Genomic DNA, 25,182 nt, shown 5'->3' with positions numbered 1-25,182 from the left:
ATATCATTGTATAAGAAAAACGATTCTGTGCGGAGACGGTTTGTCATTCTGGATATTTTATATTGTTATTATTTATTTTATCATGTAAGTTGAACTAATATTATAATATTATAATTTTTTATTGGTTGGTACGGTGATAAACAAATCGTTAGAAATTAAAATCCCAGTTTTTCGTAATTTGTCAGTAGTTTTTCCCGTGGCATTAAATAACTATTGAGAAAATCGAAAAATGACCTCTTTAAAGTACCATCTTGATCCAATTTGCTAAAAGATAAGGTACTATATGTTGAAATCGAAGCACTCCTTCCGGTAGAAATTTTGTATACAGGATATAAAAATAAAAAATGAAAATAAAAATAAACACCATTGTAAAACCAACAGCTTCCTCGCTACGCTCAGAATCTAAAATATATGAAATAAATACAACTACAATATTCAAAATAAATCAAATTCAATTTATTATGCGAGCCTTTTTTTGTGCAATATCAGTCAATAAATGTTTAAACTCAAGATCCAACGGAGATTGAAACGTTTGTAGTAAAACTACATAAATTGAGTACAGTACGAATCAATTCAAAATAATATGCAAGAAAATGTTTATATAGGCTAATGAAATACTACAAATACAAATTAGTCAAAGACAAGCAGAGAGAAAATTTTCCTATTTGGCTGGCCAGGGATACGACCGATGCAGCTGTTCATGTAAAACTTTATGTAAGACACACGAGATTGGTTGCTTAAGTTCTGTGTGACTCTGTAACCCCAAAAGCCGTATAATAGTAGTTACTGGTTAAAATTATACAAATTAAATAATAAATAATTATAATAATAGTTCATTGCCGTTTCAATGTAATAATAGTAGTGGTTCATGCACAAAATAATATTAGGTATTATAATTATAATAATATTTTTTATCTACTTTTTCCACTAAAAATTAGTAAAAATCATTACTTCACCACCGATAAAAGCCCAAAGACTAAAGGTATACTGCAATCAATAAGTATATGTATATTATTCTTCTAAGTGAGAATGTGACATGAGCTTGTAATATTTATTTTGCTTTTAATAATAATGTATAAGAATGAGACAATATTATATTATACTTATTCAAATTATGAATACAATTTCCACATAATATTACTCACTGTCTCACTATACAATAATATGTATATATATAGTATGATAATATTGCTGTTATATAAACAATTATATTTAATACTGACTTAAAATGAAATTAATTTAAATTGGAATTGTAAGTACTAGATTCTTCTTTCTAACTGACGATTTATATTAATGTGCCAGCTCTGTAACACTTATTATTTATATTTTATATGGACATGAAGATCACATTCCAAAATTACCATTGTTATTAAATATAGTTTCTAAACGTTAAACGAGTAAATTTCTTAAAAAAAAAAAAAACTGACTTCTTGTTTTGACAGTAATATTAGTATTTAATAATAATTTAGATTATGATACCTACCCATTTGAATATTTGAATGATAAAAAAATGCAGTGTGAGAAACATAATATTGCAGCATCATTGATTTTATTTGTAAAGAATTTCGACGTTATAATTAGAGACCGGATTTTTATGTTTTTACATATTTTTACTGATAGTTAATGGAGCTCCGATTGGATAAGTTTTCTCGACGATTGATTTTCCTATGAACTGATATACAAAATTTTTGAGCACATTAAAAAATATATTTCTAGATTAAAGAATATTTTGTGTATGATAATATTATGTTTTAGGAATATATTACCATATTGGGGTTTAATTTGAGCATTTTATAAAAAAATTACCTAATGGTTTATAAAAATATGCAAATGTTACGTTTGTTTTTTTTGTGTAATAAAATATACACGATATGCAGTCAATATAATCCTTCGATTTTCAACTTCAGTATATTTTCTGGTGGGAAAGTGAATCTAGTTGGTACTTAATTTGTGGTAGTTTTTAAAAGCATCGGGAAAAACGAAAAAATAATAAGGAAAACAGGATGCTTACAGAAAACCTATTTTTTCCAAATCGATTTGGTTTTTGGTGTGACTAAAAAAACATTAACCATCGATACCTTAAATTTCAACCAGAGTTTTATGTAGGTACCATAACATTTTCTAAATATTTGGACTCTTTTTCAGTTGTTTATAGGTACTTGTACGAAAATTTCGAATTTCATTCGTTTTTTTTAAACTATTGTTTATAGAAAAATGTTTGCATTGTCAAAATATTTAAAAAATTGTATACAAAGATCATCATTTGTTGGTATTAATGAAAATTAAAAAAAAAGTTGAGTGTAAATTCACATTAATTTTTTATAAGCATCTGCATTTAGAATTTTGACAAAATTCGTAAAAATCACGAACATTTTCAAATTATTTTGATTTCAAAATACTTTTACAACTGTAGGTAACTAAATTAAAAATCATCTTCTTTGTCTTACGATTATATACCGGTTATTTAATTAAAATGTACGAGTTCGGTGATTATAAACTAGAAAAAATTATTTAACACTTCACAGTTGAAGCCGAAAAATTGACAAATTGTCTGCGTAATGTGTTGTTGAGTAATTTGAAATGTCCCATGTATTTTACTTGTATAGTATGTAGACGTGTAGTATTTTACAGCCTGTGAAATGTGATGCTGTGGTATACAATGAGTATCGTAAAAATGGATTTACCATCCAGTCGGACAAGTATAGTTTTCGCTATCGCATAATATTTTTTATAAATATTTAATGAATGATATTTCACAGTCTTCTACGACAGTTAAATTCTAGACCTAATAATATAATATTGTTGTGTTAGTCGATGACTGAAATCGTTATTTTTCGTACCTATACCCGTTTCATCGCTTTCAATGGGGCCAGTCTCACAAACGGGTGAACACGTGATCAATCTAGAGGACGTGACCCGCGAATAAGTAAAATTCAGTTTCACGCAAACAATGTCATGCAAAATTATACTCAACGCATATATCGTACCTTCTATACGCATTTTTTTTCGTCCGATGACAGCGTTCGCGCCAATAACAATAACGATATATTATTATAACGACGACGACGGGGGACTTGCAGCAGCAACAGCAGCAGCGAATATAATATATTTTTTACGAATACCGTACCGTATACGATCTGAAAGGGTTGGATGGGTTGTGTGGTCTCTGGGATAGGAGGGGGGGGTGTCATGAGGGCGTGATCTGGCTACAGGGCTGGCAAAGGCTATTCGCCTTTTGGCACGTATTAACATTTTTTAACAAAACTTTCCAAGAAATTGGCAATAGTAGACGTCGTCGTCGTCGTGACACTAAACGCTAAGCGATTTTTCTCTTCGACTCCGCCAGTTTCCAAAACGTGAAAGCCCTCAACCGACCCCTCCCACACCCTCCCACATATCGCACATGACCCGGTCAGGTGGCCCATATTTTATGTATATTATCTTTTATTTTATATTGTACACAGTGAACTTATCCAATAAACCACTGTCACCCTCACGCACGTCTCAAACTATATCATATTATTATTTATCCATATTACGTACCGTTCGGCGTAAGTGATAAATCAAATTTTGAAAATGGTGTGGTGACTGTGATCCGCTTGTAAATATTATTTTAATTGATATTATATTGTACACACACCTAATACCTATTACCTACATATTATGTTATAATTACGGGGTGATCATTTTAACTTAAGACCATTCACCTGGCTTATGTATCAAAGTGTACCATTGTACTTTGACAAATGGAATGTAACTATAATATTATGTAAGTTTACATTAATTGTAATTTTGTATAAAATAAATAAATAGATACACTCAACGCGAATCCATTTAGTATTGGCGTATTGCCATAATTTCTGGAGTATATATATTCAATCAAAACCAACGACATCGATGTGTTAAATTGTATTTTGATAATATAAGCCTACCAATTACCATTGTTATACGAAGTGATGGAATTCCGAAGTATAAAACATATTTAAATGCACATATTGGCATGGCTGTACTTGTTGTAGATTGCCATTTGAAAAGCACAATAGTATAATTGATAAATGATAATATAAAGTCATATATTTATTTTAAATCGAAATTTGGTAAGGTTAATTTATATTAGTCGTACATAAATATATTTTTTGTCACGCATGCTACGAATAGAAGCGGGTAGTAAAGTGGAAATCCCCAAAAATACTGGGCATGCATATCATGCGTATACCCTGCACACAAACAGACACTGATTTTAAAAAGTTCACAAAGCTAGAAATGTTTATTTATAAATTCAAAAACCAAATTTGTTACAATCGTGTAAAAGGTAAAATATTGAAGTTTTCAGATTTTTTTCAATTAGTCCAGTAGTAATTAATTATTAAAAACCCAATTGCAGTTTTACTTTATTTTGAGAATCTTCATAATATATAAACAATAATTTTTGTTGATTGTTTCTAGGTACTAGATCGGGCAATGATGGCCTTGATCCATAAAAAATAAAAATAAATAGTCTGAAATTACGTATTTTTAAACAGCATTTATATTGGATAAACTGAATTAATACCGAATGGTTATTTTTTCCAGTAATGTATTATAATTATATTACTTGAATTTTAAATGTGCTATCGATGGTTTATTTTTAATATATGGAAATATTATCGATTTAGTATAATATTCGAACCAGAAAAGAAAATTCTAAAGTTATTATATTCGGCAAATACTTTTTTTTACGTTTCATTTTAATGATAAATATATTTTCCATTATCGAGATCCAAATGAAAATAAAATGCATAAATATTGCCCTAAGTTACAATGAAAAATAGTGGGGGAAAGCTGTAGGAATGAAAGGATGAAAGGATTTGAAATTCCCCTGACATTAATTTATCAAAAAAATATTTTTCAACGGGTTTTTATATGATTATTGATGAATATATTTTTCCAAAATAACTCATACAGTTACGTTTTATGATGTGAAGCGTGTTAATCATTGGTGCAAATAAAGAGACTTGGGAGATTAACGTTTGGGAAATCCCCAAAGACTCTCCCTGATGTTTATATTCTTGTTTTTGTTTACTGCAACGATGTGACAAAACGCATTCGTTTGCTTTTACTTTTGTATTAAAACAACTACCTAAACTCATCAGAATCGCTATTAGTTTATTACACGGCTTAAGATTATGTACAGGTTATTAAAAACCGTATATTATTATAGAAATTGGTTTTCAGAGTCCATAGTGGTTGAGCACAGTTTTTCGCTAAAAATCAGCTATTTGGCATAGGAAGAATCACAACTTCCTAGCGCTCTCAGTGTAGGTATGTAATATGTATAATTATATACTGTATGTAATGAATTAAAAAATAAAAATAAAATATGTAATGAAATACATTGTTTAACTACATTAATTACCTCTAGATGCCCTTCACACAGGTCGTAAACAAAGGCAAACACTTGGCATCAAAATAAATGCTGTGTTGAGTAAAATACCTGTAAAATATTCGATATATCATTATTATAATAAATATCTATAATTATCCTATATAGTATTTATATAGTGTTTGGAAATTGAATATAATAACATTCACATATTTCACTTCTACAACGGTCATCACTCATCAGTATTCACTCATAATTTATCACTCATATTTACTAAATAGTAATATATATTTGGATTGTGTTCAGAGCGATTGTATACTGTTGGATTATCAATTTTATGCCAACGTGTGATTTTATTTTAAAGGCGTATATATTATCAAAAACCACTATAATAAACACTCATTAATCTAACAATTCTAACTAATTTAAATTAATAATATTATTCGATTATAATAATATAATTTACAATATCTTGATAGTCAAATAATTAACTAAATTTCATAAAGTTTAATATTAATAATGCATAACTGCGACATGGACCTGAATCACACCCTTAGCGCGTCAGTCACACAGAGATTAAGCTATTACCTATAGTTTAAATACTTAATATTTGTATACAATATTCTAATGTATATTTTAAATAGATTTAGCCATATATTTATGTGTATACTTTATACAGAAGGTATACACTATACACTGTAGTTAAAATATATTATTATAATTAATAATATAATATAATATAAATATAATAATAATTATTATTATTATTTATTAAACCGTTTTGAAATTATAATGATTTTTATGTGATATTTTCATGAATTTTTACATTGATTTGCTATGCGTTTTTCGCATAAACATAACAATAATTTACAATCACATATATATATAAATATATTAGGTATAAATGTAAAATGTAAATAAATTTTAAATTGTTTTGTCATATATAAAGACCGGATTTATATGTTTTTACATATCGTTACTGGGTCTATGCAGTCTTATGAGAGTAAAAACTGTGGACGATTCGTTCAATTCTGAATGCGTAGAAAAAAGTTTTTTTTGCTTATTTGAGAATATTTCATGGGTTAGAGAATATTTAACCCATTTAGCATATTTTGGAATATTTCGTAAATTGTGAGAAAAAATTTCTATTAATTTTTAATTTTAATATTACGGTACCTACCCAGAAAATTTTTTTTTTGAATATTTACAATTTACTTTTTTTCTTATCAATTTGATAAAAATAAAATACGCAGTGTTATCAAGGTTTATCTATAAACCTTGCGTGTTATAGCTATAGACCTTATACTAAGTATAAGCTATGGTTATAGCGCTTTATCATAATAAGTTGCCGTGCCGTTCCCTAAACATGGCTAACCTGCAATGCTGGCAGTTGTATTCTTACTGATAAGATCAACGTATACGTTTATCAAATATTCAAATATCCAAAATTTTGTTTTACACTATAGTTGTCATATAAGTACTTACATATTTAAGTGTCATTTTTAAATGGACAAATTAAAAAAATCAGTGAATTATAAAAACCTTTTGAAACAGTGGATAGAACCACATAACAAAAAAGATATTGTTTTGTAATAACATTTCAAAATAATATTGAAAAAAAAATTTAAAAAATGCATATTGAAGCATATAATGATGTTTATTGCATATTTTTGCATATTTTATAAATTTTTGAGAGAGTATAATGAGAATATTTGAAGGTTTTTTAGAGAATATTAGCATCATATTTTGGGTATTTTAAAAGAATATAAATCCGGTCTTTAGTCATATATGTATAGACCAGGGACAGATCTGGAGGGAGGGCCTAGGGACTTCTCCCCCCTCCCACATCAATACACATCAGTATACCTATTACTGGATACTACCATTGATTATAAACACTGTATCTTAGCATTTAACCAATGTATATTGTATTTGTGTTGTGACAAAATTGATGTGCCCTCACTGATCAGCTGTACTCTGGTCTCTGTATCTTATCCCCGGCATAGACTACACTACTATAGTCCATTTAATTGTGTTCCAATTGATAACGAATGAGTCACGAGCTGAATGGGATAAGGATTTGATTTGTCAACATAGGTGAGTCTTGAGTGTTTATAAGGATTAGACTATTAGAGAAATTTGGTTTAGAAATATATATATAACAGCAAAGACAAACGATTGTCAAGGTTTTTTCTGTGATCAGATTATATTATTTATTGAATGTACGAGTTGATAGCCCTTTACGATAATACAATTTATATTTAATAATATATTTATTTGTTTCGGCCAAATTAAAACTATACACTTTTTATTCGGTTAGTTAGGCTCTGTTCACCAATGAGGAAACCTCTTATTGGTAACACAGGAGAAATGAATCTGAACTCCTAAATTTATAAAAACAAAAAAATGTGTATAATGATGGATGTTAGAGTGTATGTAATTAAGTTTAAATTCTAGATACATTTTTGGTTAGTAAAAGTAAAATAAAGTAATGTAAATGTGGAATAAAATATAAATAAAAATAAATAAATAATATACAATTTTTTTTGGTAATATAAAATTATTAAGTAGGTATAAATTCTAAAAAATATTCCTAATTAGTATAATATCAAAACGTGTACAATTTTAAACCAATATGATACGTTTCAATGCAAGGTATTGAATCAAAGTAACTTATATAACCACTGTTTTACTATTTTCTCAAATAAATACATAGCGATTTACAGTTATATTATAATATGGTAAGTAATTTGAGTCCACATGGCATAAAATAACGATTTACTTACTTTATTATAGTAGATATGTTCAGAATATTATTGGATTGTTTTCGGAAGATATATTTTAATTATTGTGCGTATAAATTATCATTTTATGTTTAAATATTATGTATTGAAGGGATTTTCTATAATACAAATATTGAATATTAAGTATAGGTACCTACACTAAAATCTTTAAATAATCGATCTCGTGGATTAGTTTTAGGTTTTTTTAGGATATTATTTTTTTGAACTATTAATAGTTTATTATTCAATGTAAGTAATACTCAAACCACCCCATGCTATGATGCCATATTCTATTATCGATTGCACTAGTGCGTAATATGTTATATTAAGTACATAATTATTTAAAAATGTTCTCGCTGGCGGGTGAGAACATTTACTGTAAATATATGGTTTTGAAACATTAATAATCACAACTACATAATGAACATTTCACAAGATAGTACCTATGCATAAGTTTTAGTTAAACAGATAATAACTTATGTAATTATGTTTATATATTGTGCCAAAAGGGTTATATAGTATATAAACCAGAAAAGTAAATAATTTAGTCTATTCTTGACTAATCGTTTTAGAAATTTTAACACATCAATGAACACCGATATATTTAAGTTTGTACTTAATCCTTAAGGACTAACGACGTCTAAAGTATAAGGTTTGATAATCAAGGGCCTGCATGGTCTGTTCATTTAAAATGTTTCGCACGTATATTTACAATCAAGGTTTACTGTGCGTTGAATTTGAAAGGTAGTCACTTTTGGAATTTAGATTTGATAAAATAATGTAATTTAAAACACCAGTCAAAATAAAATGGTTGCAAAACATAGACGAACAGGCATCACATTTGAATAATATATTGAACGTTTTCGACGTGTCTGAGTTTTTGTAATATTATGGTTTTGATAGGATAAATAAAGAAACAATATAAATTTTATTTCTACTTTATTGGTATATTAAGAGACCGCGATGTCTACATATGTCGTCTCTGTCGTAAATATCATAGCAAAATATTGAATTCGACAGAATCAATTTTGTGTTGTTAGTTTAATTATTATAATAAATTTACCTATTATCAAAATAAAAGTAAGTATGTATTATCTGTATAATTCTCGCATTGGGTTTTTTGCATTTTAATTATAAAGCTAGTTAACGTCATTTTTAATATATTTTAAAATAAATTCAATTTAAAATAAAAAAAAAAAACAAGTTTATTTGCGTTTTACATTAAAATGTCATAATAAGTAGGTAAATTTAATATTTACTGTAATAACAAAATTAACAACGCAAAATGGATTCTGCTGAACGCAAATTTATTATAATAACATTTACGTCGTAATACATAGACAAAACATACGGACGCCACTTCCTCTTAAACAATACCTATGACCAAATAAAAACGGTCAATGTATCAGAGGACAGCCAACTACACGGACATGACGTATAGATTTTGATTCACAAATCACAATTGTTATTAAACATGGATGGTGCTATACAACTAATATAATTTATAACTATTCACGTGTAATCAAAATTTTAAACAGTGGTTATTAACCAAGTATGCTCATCCCCGTTTTCTTTAATAATGAATTTAATGAAATTCTGATTATTGAAATTTTTAAATATACTAGAAGACCATATTTAGAAACTTTTGAGATTTGTTGTATTACTGAAGGAGTGTCCTAATACGTACTTCTGTTTTTTTTAAAAAATTAAAACCTCCCTTTTTTACTGTAAATTATTTAGCGGATCACTTTTTTAAAAATGTTGATGTAAGTAACTCAAATTTAAAAATTCGTATTTTTGAAGTTGTTATTACTGCGAGTAGGTACTATAGATATTGGGTCCGTGAAAAATGCGGGTTTGGAAGAAGTGGTGTTTTGAATTTGTTTGTAATTAATAGTGACCAATAAACAATAGAGTAAAAATGGAGGTAATAGAATAACTGGCTGGAATGGACTAAGTAGAAAAAAAATTAAACAAGTCGCATGTGTGTATTAAAATTTAAAATATCAATTTACTGTCCATCCGTATTTAATCGATTTTATTGTTAGCATTCGAAACAAACTGTCAGAGATTCCATGAAATGTGATTATGGTATAGATGTGTATAGTTTGTACAACCATGTTTCTATCACCATTTCGAAAGCATGCAATCTATAGCTTATACTACCTACTGCAATTATAGTGAAAAACTGCAGAAATTTAACTCAAGTGTTCCAAAGATACAAAATCACTTTTAGATAATATAGTACCTACCTACTTAATATTAAAAATAATATATCAATGGTCGGTCGTAAATAAACGTAATGATATTATTATACTGGAGTACGGCAGATGCGTGAATATTATAACATATAAACGAATATTTACGAACGCTGTGCCATGCCGATAAGGTGACATGAAGTTTTTGGAAAGATGAGCAGGAGGGAACCGAACGTGCGTCGGTATAAATAGGACCGAAGAAGATCAATTATTAATAATATAATAAGGCTATGGATTTATATGCACTATAGAATCTTAAAATATTTGTATAATTGAGCAAATCTTCTAAAAATACAGTTTAATGTAATAATAATGAGTAAAAAATGCGAATAAAATACCAGAATATACTTCATTGTTAGATAATTTTAAGGTTTAACTTAAAGCTATACGTCTTACAATACGTTGAAAAAATTAACTTTGCTATAAATTCAAGGCTTTGTTTATTAGTAATAAATGCGACGTATATTATACAATTCAAGTAAATCAAAATAATATTTAATACAATATAAAAAATGTGTTAAATATAATATGTCAATTGGCGGAAACTTAACATTTATATTTTTGTTTTTTTTTTTTTATGAAAATATATTTTGTTTTTATTTGATTGTAGATCCGGTCAATTTCTATTATATATCTATTTCTATAACACTTTATCGTGTTAATTAGTTTTAAATTGGTTTTTGCAACATTTTATTACTAATATTTAATTGTATTTGATATTTATTATTGCCTCTAAAAAAATATATTTAAAGGTAAATGTAATTTATACTAGAAACAAAAAAAAAATTATTCTGAATGCAATATTCTATACGTCCTCCAGGTTGTCATATAAGTTACTATATTTAGAGATTATTCAAGTGGCGTACCAATACATAACTTTTGTATGGTGGAGAGGAGGTAGGGGTCAATGGAAAAATTCAAAAATCTAACTTAAGTACACAATATAGGCGTTTTAAAGTATTTATTTTTACTTTAATGTGATTTTAACATATAAATTATTATAAAATTTATTTATAATACACTAAAAAAAAGGTCATTAGTGTGTGATAAAATAACTTTAGGTAAGCCTCCAGTGTCCAGTCCTACGAATTCAAAAGCCTAGAGTAATGCAGTTAATAGTTATATATTATATAGTTTTATTTTAGTGTCTTTAATACTATGAATATTTTTATATTTTTACAAATCTTATTAATAATAATTTAAACAGCTAGATCTTCTTTAAAATTAAATTTTTTATATTATACCATTGAGTATAGATAGTATCTATAGTATAGTACTATCTATACTCAATGATTATACTCTTTTAATACTAGAATAAAATATTAATATTTATTCAGAAAAAATAATAAAAAAGTTATCTCACTTATTCTCTCATTTATATTTTAATGTTCTAAACGTTGATATTTTTAATTAAAAAAAATGTGGAAAATTTTAAATAAAGGTTAAACCCATTAAATTCTAATATTAATTTTCATTGTATATTATAATAATTATTAATATTATTATTATTTTTATTATTATTATTATTATTATTATTATTATTATTATTATTATTATTATTATTTATTATTATTATTATTATTATTACTATAGTACCATAATAAATTGTTATGTATTGCTTATAGGCTACCTCGCCACATATATCTTACTATGTATTGTGTTTTAATTATTTAATTATAATATGTGATTATTTATTTCGTAAAATCAACTATACTAGTTAATTTCCAAATGGATATTTATAACTTGTATTCTTATTTATTATTATATTATGTTAAACGGAGTCTATTCCTTATAAATCAAGAATTCTTGTTATCATATTAAACCGTAACTTTATTATGATATAATATTATACCCTACACAACCGTATACTCGTATACACAATATTATAATATTATATATTAGTGTAACTTTATTCTATAACCGTACTCCGAGATTCCCGTGTAAACGTGCATGGTTGACCTAAAAGGGAAACATCGAATTTCGAACTTATCCTCGTGAGTCGCGGCTGCTGCAGTGATGGTGGCGCTAAGTTCTCTCCGGAAGGGGACTTTTGGACGGCACGTACTTAAAAACATAATCGATAGCCTATGGTTCGGGATTCCTCGGGCGTACGGATCCCCTGTCCTTCCTGGTTTCTAGGGTTGTAGAAGAGGGCGCGAAGGCGGGTCAGCGATGTTTGACCTCGTTTTTTGGGTCCGCCTACAAAACGGTCCCGACGAGACATTACGCGTTCGTGCGCGCACACACAAACAGGCGCTCGAGTGAACGCGAGTGGATCGCTATAGGTATGAGCGTATATGTATATATACAACGGAAGAAATGTTTTCGAGTTGAAGAGGAAGTATTAAGTACTTACGACTTTACGACGACGATTCCTCTGAATCGGACACGAAATCTTACGTTAATCGAAATACATCCCCCTTGCACAACGAAAGCGAAGGGGTGCGGGTGTGTGTATAATTTATATATACCTATACAAATCACATTCTGCGTTAAACCAGCGCTACTGTAGAAACGATAAAACTTTACTATCATGATGATGATAATAATAATAATAGACAATAATATATGTGATGTCTACGGAGGCAGATTGGAATTTCCACCATCCCTAAGCCCGATATCACCTACTTTCCTGAAGAAATCCAGACCAATTACACAGGGGTCACCGAGCAAGGTTAACAATAATTGCAACCTATCAAGTCTTATAAATAATAATAATATTGTTCAATTATTTCATAGGGATTATAAAATCGATTGACACCTTATAAATTGATACAATATTCCACTAGAGTATTTTTACTTTTATAATTTATTATAGTTCATCAAGTTTCAAGTATCTTATGTTATCTATTTCTACTTTATGAAATATGTGTAAGAATACATATTATTATAAACAGTTCAAATGTGTAAAAGCTAAGATGAATAACAGTTTTGGCCCTAAATTGTTTTTTAAAAAAAATTTTATCCCAGATAGTAAAATAGTTTCAATGATTTATAACAGATTTCTGGATTAGAAAACATTAATTTTTATTTAACTGATAGATATCTACCTTAAACTGGTTTCGATTTTTTTACAATGTCTATGAAAGCAACCAAAACATAGACGTAATAATGTTATGGAAAAATGGTTGATATCTTTTTAAGTAATTGATAATATATAATATAATACAATTGAATAATACATTGAAAACAATAAGTAGGTATACAAATTAAAACGAAATATACCAATTTTTATGTTGTAATTCGAACAAATATTACCCATAGATCCTTGAACCTAATTTTCTACATAGTCAATAATATTTTCAATTAATATAACTATATTTGTAACTTACTAATTTTAAGCTATTATTAAAATAAAAATGTATAAAATGAATAATATAAATTCCATGAACCTGTTCCAACCAATAAATTTGTGACATGTCGCTATACTGCCAATTAGCCAATTACAAATGCTATTTTTTTTAAAGATAATTTGTTCTATCTACTGAGATTAGACATTACTAATGAATAATGATATTAATACAGGTAGGTAATATTTTAAATAAATAATAAACTATCCTTAGTAATAGTGCATTTTTTGTTTTCACTCGTCCTCTTCTCCAAGCGTAATGCTGCCGATTAGCTCAAATATTTTTACTGTATTAAAACCCAACCATCCCAAGTACCTAGGCGTTATTTTGGATAGTCCATAAGGCTGAACCATGAAATAATAAATCCACATTTTCAACCACCACCTTAGACAAAAAACGATTATTAGTCATTAGAATTTCGTAATGTTGTTTAAACGATAATGATGCTGAAATCTGAGAGTATTGTGCGAGCGGCTCTGATTACGGTTGGCTAGGTATAATAAATTGTGGTCAACTGCTTTGCATTCCACGCAAAATTCTAAAATTACCTAAACCCCAGGGTCACTGCAGTATTATATTATGAAGGTAATATTTATGTAATCAAAATGAAGTATTCAGACGGTGAAATGTTCAAAAACGTTATGATATCATATACCTTTATTAACCCAGGAAATTGGTATTTTGGCGTTAGTGCGCTGGACCCAAAATCAAGTGTATCTACTCTGTACTACGGGAAGCTTAACTTAGGGTATGGATACAAGTGTATACAATTTTCCATACGATTTCCATATAATCGTGTGTTAGTAGATTTACCACAGTAGAATGTAAAATATTGACTGGAATAGTATAAGTTATTTTTTTATCAAAAACCTATCGCACGCAATATAATATAAAAAATAACCCAATACTTTGTCTAAAACCAAAAATCAAAATTGTATTATCGTAGCCAATCGTACGTAACTATATGTTGTTTTTTGCCGATCGATAATAATTATTTTAATAAATATTACCATCCTTTATTTGTATATTATTTTTATTGCGAAATAAAAGTTATCTACATTTATGCATAAATTAATTATGCGGTATGCAGCTTGCATAAAACTATATTTTTCTGCAAGACATCATTTATTTAATTTAGCAAGACAAGTTAATGGATACCTAGATGACATTAATTCAATATTTTATTTGTTTTAACTGAAAATACATTTTAAGAAAAAAATAAGAATGTTCAAATCAAACTCAAACATTTTTTTTTTTTGTAAAATATAATTCAAATATATATTGGTAATGATGTTTAAAATCGTAAGACAATAACTCACGTAAGTACCTAAAACATATTGCAACTATAATTTACGTTAATGATTTATGATATAGCAAATTTTAAAATCATTAAACGATAAAATAAAATAATTTATAGAAAACTTACATTATATAATAGAAGATTACAAGTAAAATAGTTTGCTAAGAACATTCTCTAACATATATAAACCTTCAACATTAACCATTTAAGTTACGTAATTTTTTAAGATAAGTTAATTGTAAAACAGGATTAAGAACTTATAATATGGAATGTAAATATGAACTTATATTAATATGACACAAGACCGTTTAGAATGAAATGCTAGTTTTTTCGAACAATTGTTAGCCCTGAGTTGTATCTGGAATACATAATTGACGTGCTCATACACCACAATCAAAGAACCAACTACACACCACCTTGAACTATGATTATTTGTAAATTTATTAAAGTAATGTAATTCAATTTTCTAATAAAAAAATTAATTAAAATTAAATTAGGTACTTGGTTTAACATTTATTCATAATATTTTATTGATTTTACCATTTAAAAATGCAATTTAGATAATTTTAATTAAACCTACTATCATGGCATTGATATTTCGTATACATATTAAATAGGCTTTTACCACCTGCAAAATGTTTAGGGAAACGTCGTAATGAATATTAAAATTAGCAAATTCAATTCTCATTCGAAAATATAGCAAAAGATTGCACATTACATATTATGATTGCAAGGATTAGAGATCATGCATTCATGCCTGTAGATATTAAAATGGAATATTATGATTAATGGTAAAACTGGTATACTAACGATATTAATTTATTATTATCATTACTTAAGTATAACATTAACACGACACAATATTTGTCATTCGTCTAAGTCTGAAATATTTACGATTGGGTAATTACACTGATCATTATAATAATTATAATATGCCAAGACTCGTAAACCCTTCTAATGTTGCAAATTTAATGTTATCACTTCCCGCACACAAAGAAACTTATTAAAATGTTTAAATGGCAAGTCATTAACATAAAAACTCGTTCACGAAAAACTTGAAATATTAAATATTTTATAATATTTTATAATCAACGACGAACACTTAATATTTCATGAAAATTGTTTTTTTTTTTTATATTCAATGATATAGAAATCAGTTATTATTATTATTATTATTATTATTATTATTATTATTACTATTATTATCCTATCATGCGAAACATTGACTATGGAACATAAATTTGATTAATTGTTACTATTTATTAAAATATAATATATGGGTCTATTAATCATAGTTATTTTATTATTATACCTAATCATATTTTTATATAGAATAAAATGTTTCGTGATTTTAATATTATATAGCAGCTCTAAATTGTTTTTAACATATAACATATTGGTATTACGAAAATAAGCCCCAAAATAAAAATATGGTAAAAAAGGTCCCGGCTATAGGAAAATAAATCCCTGGAAAAAAAATACCTTTAATTAGTTTATTATTCTTTATTAGTTATTTTCTAATGTCATATTATATTATAATATGTAATTTTTTTTTCTTTATAATTAAAATATCTGAATATATAGTAAGTACTAAGTAGTATAATAAATTAGGAGTAAATGTGCAATTATACCTATTAACCTAACTATATTTTTAAAATACTATTGTCTATTTTTCTATTTGTATTTCTAGTTCATATTTAGGTAAATAAAAGTTGTATTAATATTACATATATACAATAACATAAATAATTATAAGATTAATGAAAGACAATGTTGTGTGTACTGAGTACATATCTACCTATTAGCTTTTATTATTAAAACTTATAGGTATGATATGAAAGTACAAAAATTAATAATTATATTAAACTTATTTAAAGCACGACTATACGTAATATGTAAAATAATAATGTAAATATGTAAAACAGTGTTACATAATAATTATTGATCAATAAATAATATGAATAATAATTCTGATAATTCATAGAAAAATTGGAAATTTGAAATATTTAGAGCATACCTAATAATTGAATGTTTAATGTTTGTTGGTGAGGGGCTTTTTTTGTTGTTGCCGTGGCTTTTTTCGGCATATTTTTATTTCGGGGCTTTTTTTACTGGGTTATATTTTCCTAAATTCAGCAAATTCACCAACAACTAACTAACTAATTTCAGGAAATACGGGTATAGGTTTACAGGTATACTGTGTGATCCAATGTGGTTTTATAGTGGTTGTGCTACTGAAAGAACGCTGGTTACAAATATTGCGACACCAATGAAAAAGTGATTAATTTCAGAATTCACATTTTTTATATAAGATGAATATAACATATAGATATTATTAAAATTGATCACATGTATATTTTACAATTTACTTACTTATTTAGTTGGTACCTTTAGATGAGACAAAATAATTCATTGTAGAACAAATTTTGAACTTCAGAATCAGTATTGAAAGTAATTTACAAATAGTGGAATGAGACCCTGTGCGTTTGTTTAAGTGTTTCAACTCTTAATTTAATGTGTTTAGGATGTTTGCAATTTTAATTTATATTTTAGAAATGTTATGCCTACTCAAATATACCATTTTATAGTGAAAAAAATCTAAAAAAATAAATAGTAATTTTTTAGCTTGTGATACGAATTAAATGTTAATGAAATACATGAACAGTTGAACTGTCAATGTAAAATATAAGATATCTGTCCCAAATAAGTTGTATTAATTGGTTTTTTAATGTCTTATCAGCTGTCACCTTAAGTTACGTTTACAGTGACATGTAATGATAAAACATGATAAAACCCTGTCAATAATATCCAGTTATGGAAAACTTTTAGTTTAATTTCAGTCATAGACTATACTCTGCAGCCGTGATGAAATCAAAACTTTTCACAGAATTCTTATTTTATAGATTTTTCGTATAGTATATTGTTTAAAATAACATTCTAAAAGAAGTATAACCCTATGTTATATTATAGTTAAAAGTTGCATTTTCGAGTATGAAGAAGAATATATAATATTAATAATATTATTGTCTTTAGATAGAAGTATTATATTTATAATGTAAAATACTACAACTTTAAATATGATAAGGTTACGCGAAAAAATTAATCGTAATAAAAAAAAATATAATGTATCTAGGTACATTCAAAAAAATATTAGTTTAGCTTTTAGATATTAGGTATTTACATTTCATCTTTAGAGATATGCGTACCTGTAAATATTTAAATTCAAACGCTCATAAAAGTTAATGTTATTTTTCGTCGAACTTTATATTTTTGATTAAGGTAGGAAAACTTGCTGGCAAATGGGAATTATTTATTAATATTTCTAATGTTAGATATTATGAAAATAAAAATGTTTATGAATTTATAACTGAAAAAATAATTTGCAAATTTTCGGGATTTTGATGTATTTTGTCAAAATGTAGGTAAACTTTAAATGCATATAAAAATCAATCGTTGATATTTTTGAACTACTATTAAAAAAAACATGAAAATCCGTTCATTTTCAAGATTTTTTTATCAAGTGAAAAAGTTTTTGATGACAATAGTTTAAAAAATTTAAAAAATTCATACAATTTACCTTGGCTATAAATATCTCAAAAAACGTAAAAACTGTTTACAATTTATGGAATATAAATATAAATATTTGAAGAAAATTTCAAATGTTGAAGTATCTCTCGTTATAACTTAGTTTAGAGTATTAGTTTTACAGTTACACCAATAAAATTAAATCCATTTTATCAAAAATTAGTTTTGACTAAAAATTCCCATTTTTTTTTCACTAATGGAAATTTTCAAATTTAGCCTCCCGAATGTCGCAACTAGATTCACACTTCTGTCAATAAAGATGCTGATGTCGAAAATTGGAGCATTTTTTCCACCCCAAATATTGATGATAGAAAAAAATACATATATCATTGTAAATACAATAAGCTTATATGGTTATGACTTTTGCGATAGCTGTTTTCATGGTAGCTACTATCGCACCACGATAACAGAAAACAATTTTAATCGTGAATCATACATACCTCTAATCGTGTGAAGATAAGTTGAAACAATTTCTAAACTCAAGACTCAAGAAAAATGATTTAACTCAGTATCCAAACTAAACTATAAGCTGAACTCGCTATGGGTGCAGTTTCATACTCTGCACCCATCATGTGCACCACGCCTATGGTATAAAAGTAATATTATTATGATCGATGAGACATTAAAAAATAATAATATTATATAATATAATAAACTTAAAACAAGACCATGAAATATTTGTTTAAAAAAATGCATTGTAACGATGTACAAACAAAATGATAATATTATATAATATATATCGTTGGGATTAAACAAAGGATAGAAAAAAGGATCACTTTTAAAAGCCAATATTTCCGTATAGGTTGATAGGTACATATTATACTATAATAATTAAAGCAATTTCAACTTTCAACGATACACGTTTTTGTTTGAATATTGCTGTGTTGTAACTTTAACATTTTTTTTTTTATTTGATTAATTGTTGTGCGTTGAGCATTATAATTTATTACATGTGTTCATTTTGATTGTATATATTCATAATATATTTTTATGGTCGAATACTCTTATTATTTTAAAATACAAACATATATATGAATCCAATATTGTTATTTTGATATTAATCCAATTAATTATACTATTCATGTTGAAGTACCTCCGATGGGAGGCCTCTTCCTTTAGTTTTTTCTGTCTGTTTTTGTTCTATTATCACTTAAGCTTATTGTTCTAATTGCAATAGATAGCGTAATAAAGAATTTTGTTAAAAAAAAAAAAATTATAGAGCTGTGAATGTTATTTTATCACACGTGATAATACAACAAAATATAATCGACGCATATAATAGTAAATAATATAAGTAATGTTTGTTATTCAGGCATCTGTTCATTTTAGTTGTGGACATTTACACTAAACACCTATACAATTGTAAATGTATTGTTAAAATATATTTTTCATTAAAATTAAACAAAGGAATATTTAAAGCTTTGTGTGAAAATATATTGCTAGTTAGTCATTTTACGTAAGCTGCTAACCAATTAATATAAAATATAATGTTCATACCAATGTATTTTGTGATTTTCAGTGTTCAGAGTACTTCATATAGATAATTCTTCATTGATTTCGTACGGTTCGAAACGCAGTGAATAGGTAGATAGGTAGTTTTAAAAGTAAACAATATAAAATTGAATTCTATACGTATTATGAAATAAGTTTACGATTATTATTAAATTATTGAAAATTACTTTTGTGAAATTACTAATTAGGCAACAAACTGCAACCAAATTAACTAGATGATCAAATGTTAATATTATCAGATAGCACGACACAATACAATTTTAAATCGAGAATAAAAAGTTATTTTTTAATTACTATAAAACGCACTCGGCGTGTTCAATATAATATATTGATTGATAGCTTATAGACATTAACGATGAAAATGCACAATTATAATCTACGATTGTATAAGGTCAAAAGTAACGTATAATTTAACGGGTGATTCTAAACTCCGACAGACTACCGGTTAGATAAAAAGGTAATGAAAAGATCTAATGTAAACTCTGCCACTTTTTTTTCTTACCTGTAATAGTTATATGGAAACTCCGCCAGTGTATTAAGGCGTTGCCATGGAAAACTAAATAATATATCTCATTATCTCAACATAATAAACTGAAAAATGAAAAACTAGAAAAAAAAATTATGGTTTAGAGAACGATATAAAGAGTTATAATAATGGATTTATATTATATTAATAGTTAGAATATCTACAAATTGTATCACATAATTTTAGTTCACAGTTCAAAATATTATAACATAACATACCTATACAGTATACATATTTTATAATTTTTACAATTAGGTAGGTATCTATCATGATTTTAGTACCTATTAGTCTAATACTTATTACAATAATTGTATGATTTGTTCGGATAATTATTATTTTTATTTTTAACTTATATAACTTATCTTTTGGCATATTATACACATACCTAACAATTATTTAATGAGGACAGTTGTTGTTATACATAGGTATATATTTTTTTAAATGTTATGCTGTTAGGTACTTGATTTTTTTCTCTGGTGGAATTTACATGAACTGAATTTTACCTGATATTTTTCACTAACACAACTAGTTTATATGGACCCAATTTTACCTGATTATTTTTCTGGCGGAGCTTACATGCGCCCCAATTTAATACTGTACAATTTTACCTACATGCATAGGTGTAAATTGTGGTGGGTGAGGGGAGTGGCTTTAGGGGGTAAGCCCACCGAACAATTTCAATAGCCCCTCAAATATTTCCGGCATTTTTTTAAGCTTGTTCAATATTATTTTATAGTAGGGCTCAGCCCCGCCTAATCTCAAATGCAATATGCACCTAGCCTACGTGATGAACGATTAATGATTAGTTAAGTGTATTGTAATGCATTAAAATTACAGTCCGTACCTAAAATATATGATCAGAAGGATAATTATTAAATAAAGCACAAAAAAATGCATTTCACAATGGGAAATGATCGTCAACTGTACCATCCGATATTATATTATATACCTAATATAATATAGATTCGTCGATATTACAATGTATCGAATACTTTGAATTTTAAACAGCTACTTATAAGAGTCATGTGAAATATTATTGGCTCTAAACGAAAAATCAATACCTACTTCAATACATAAGTGGAGTTTTTCGAGAGCACTTCACGTACCTGCACACGATCATTATTACAATAAATTATAATATGCCACAATTACCGAATAATAATTAATAATGATCGATATTTATCGTCACTCACAAAAATACTAATGCTAAGTACTGTAGGTACTCAATAACTTTGATTAGATACTCGTTGTCGTTATAGATTTTAAATAGTAGGCACCTATTACGTTTAGAAAGTACCTATCATTTTTGTGCAAATTATAATATTTTTATAAAATAACTACTTTATGAGTTCCTATATAACTAATAATTATGAAGTTATAGGTAATAGAAGTGGAAATTTGGTTTGTATATTATAAATGTTATAGCACAAATGTGCAAAAGTTAATTAAGTACGTTGAAGCTGATTATATAGGTACCTATAAACTATACCGTTGCGGTTAGAATAAATTATCAAAATTGTTTACCAACGTTAATACAACTTATTATGAAGTAATCATTTTGAGTTTAAAATGTGAACATGCGGCCATAGTAGTACGAAAAACTTCAGATTTCACTATGACATGAAACTATTATTTTGAACTTTTTTACTGCCCTAAAAAGCGTCCATAAAAAAAAAATATCATTGTAAAACTAATAAATCTCTCGATTCGCTTTGTACATAAAATATTCCAAGATGTCAAAACTGCACACTATGTGTAAAAAAATTGTGACATTTTAATTAAACTAGTATGGGTACTTAAATAGTATGAAGAACAAACACAAAGTTATAAAGTACCTAGAAAACAACCCGTGAAGATTATTTAAACACTTTTTTTAAATGATTTTCGAGGCTATGTGCCAATAATTATAATCATATTATACTTTTTACTTAAAAGTTATACATTTCAATTGTTATGAACAAATTATACACAATTTATTTATTAATGCTATCACATATTTTGTGCATTTTTAAAGGAACTGGGTTCAAGCACAATTTAGAAAAATTACCGTTTACTAATGTATTAACGAAAACGACATTAAATTTACATATAAATTTATAAACCAACCAAACATTATTATATTACTAACATTAAAATGCGTTCTAGTAATTTTAATTAGTTAAAAAAATAACGATTATAAATAACGAAAGTGTATGTTTAATGTTAACGGATGTTGTAGACTTGTAGATGTAAAGTGTATCATTAACGATATAAATATGAATTTACTAACATTTACGGGATTGATTTTACGTGTAAGTGAGAAATTGACAACTGTGTAAGTATCTAGATTATGAGATATGTAATAATAGAAAAAACAAGTGATAGTGAAATTATCGTGACTTACTGTATTATCAGTACTGTCCGGTGATTGCTTTTCAATTTTTTTAATTTAACATTAAAATGTCACTATACTCGTATAACAAAATATATTAAAATAAAAACAGCAACCTGTTGTAGCTTATATTATAAGTTATTAGTTATTGCAAACAATTTTTTTAGAATAAAATATCTGTATAATATCTTTTGGACACTCTTTTATATATACCTACATTCAGAAATCGTAATCTTATCTTAATTATTACTCGGATTTATATTCATCTTATTAGTCAACACAAATATTGTATAATATATTAAATGGCCTAAAGCTCATTTAAAAATTAATTATTATAAATAAATTGATTACAATAAATATTTTTCATTATCAAGAGTTAATAGAGTCCTCTTGTATAAAATACAAATTATCGATAATATAATATATTTTTTATTATTTAATTTATTATAGGTAATATATTCATATGGCATCCAACCGTGTTTATTCCTGTCTATTACATATTTTGATGATGCATAACTTCGGTAATTTTAATATGAAATTATTACAAATAAGAAATGTTGAGTGTATGAGAGTAGTGATCAAATTAAAAGGTATGAATATTATGTATTACTACATGCAATTACGACGTTATATTATTTAATAATAATAGCAATTCAAAATTATAATATGCAAAAACTGAGTTATTTTTGGCCCCCCACTCTACAATTGGTTCTATGGACGTCCCTTATTATCAATTAAATACTATTGTTAACAATCTCTGTATATTCGACGTGAATATTTAGTGACTATTAGTATAGGTATACATTACTATTGAGAGCAATATCGTGCGTACAATATGTTATTACAAAAAATATACAAACCTAGGTACTATTTAACTTTAAGGGTCGTTCTTACAATGTCCGGTAAAATGTCAGCTAACACTAACCGACTGATAACAGATTTTATTACTGGCAGAATTCGGCCGGTTAAATGTCGATTAACTATAACCGGATATTGTTAGAATGGCCCTAAAACAATTAATAAGTTGGGCTGGAATTTAATATTATGTTTAAAACTGTGGGGTATACTTGTGAGGGAGAAATAAAGTAAAAAATAAGCATCATAATAGCACCATTATAATATAATCTCTTTAAGTTTTCAACATCAGTACTGTCAGATAATACTATGATGGGTCATATGGTTACATTTGACGAGAGTTAAAAAAAATGTATTTTCTGAAGATTGATCGTTATTAACAACAAATAAATAAAAATGTGGAAGTAAGAGTATACAGTATGGGATATCTTCCGTATTCCTAGCTTATTTTGAGTAAGTCAGTGTTGAAGTGTTCCCTCTATTATGGTATAACGGTATCAGTCTTTATATTATGACAAGATGATCAAATGGTAATAAATAATAATTAATGTTTAACTTTTTACTATGAGATAACTTGACTTTAAGGATTTATGCCTACAAAAAAACTCGGACTAACCTTTAAGTCATCCTGACTATCGACTGTAAAATAATTTTTACGCTTAACAATTAATTCGAAGACATATTTGAATATACAGTACCTATTTAATAAGTACTATATTATGGGTACTGTATTTACAATATTGTAAGATGTTAATTTGAAAACTATTCGAAATTGAATAATTTAGTTGTCAAAAAAAGGTAAATAAAACCTAATACCTATAGTTCTTACATTACCAATGTAGTATTTGCAATTTTAATGAGCCTGTAATAATCTTTACTGATGAAGTTGGGAAGATCAAGCTAGGTGTTATAATAATATGGCGATGAAAATTCAAAAGCAAGAACGAGTAACGGATGACACTTGACACACGTTGAAAATAGATGATTTTTAAATAAGCATTGCTTGATTAAATTTTTTTAAGTTATAACAGTTACATTCCAATTACATGCCATTTTTAGAAACCACCTGCTCCCCATTGTATGGACCCCAGATAGTGTTTAGTGGTTGAGGGATGCATTTCCGGGTAGCCTTTGGAGATCTGATATTCTGATCAAAAACACAGTATACAGGGGTGTATATAGCGGGAGGGCAGGATGGGGGGTTCTGATACCACCCATATCATAGTTATGTATATGGCACTGCAACACACTCAAGCGCCTTCATATAATCTTTATTAATA

General features: G+C 27.0%; 1 protein-coding gene across 6 annotated transcripts in view; it reads right to left on the bottom strand.

Moving 5' to 3' along the window:
- LOC100164132 (glutamate decarboxylase) overlaps positions 1 to 25,182 on the bottom strand; it is a 140,637-nt gene that overhangs the window by 107,105 nt on the left and 8,350 nt on the right. The window contains exons 1-2 of one of the 6 annotated variants that reach the window (XM_029485567.1): positions 20,135 to 20,378; positions 5,396 to 5,468 (exon numbers count right to left, since the gene is read on the bottom strand). The exons of 1 other annotated variant lie outside the window; for it this stretch is intronic. The gene's annotated coding sequence lies outside the window, so the exon portion shown is untranslated. Of the gene's footprint in view, positions 1 to 5,395; positions 5,474 to 7,279; positions 7,287 to 20,134; positions 20,379 to 23,059; positions 23,176 to 25,182 lie in introns of those variants that run through there. 4 more of the 6 variants (XM_029485556.1, XM_029485571.1, XM_029485562.1 and 1 more) reach the window with 4 other exon arrangements.

This window comes from Acyrthosiphon pisum, chromosome X, assembly GCF_005508785.2.
Source record: "Acyrthosiphon pisum isolate AL4f chromosome X, pea_aphid_22Mar2018_4r6ur, whole genome shotgun sequence".
NCBI lineage: Eukaryota > Metazoa > Arthropoda > Insecta > Hemiptera > Aphididae > Acyrthosiphon > Acyrthosiphon pisum.
This window is presented reverse-complemented; position numbering and strand designations above follow the sequence as displayed.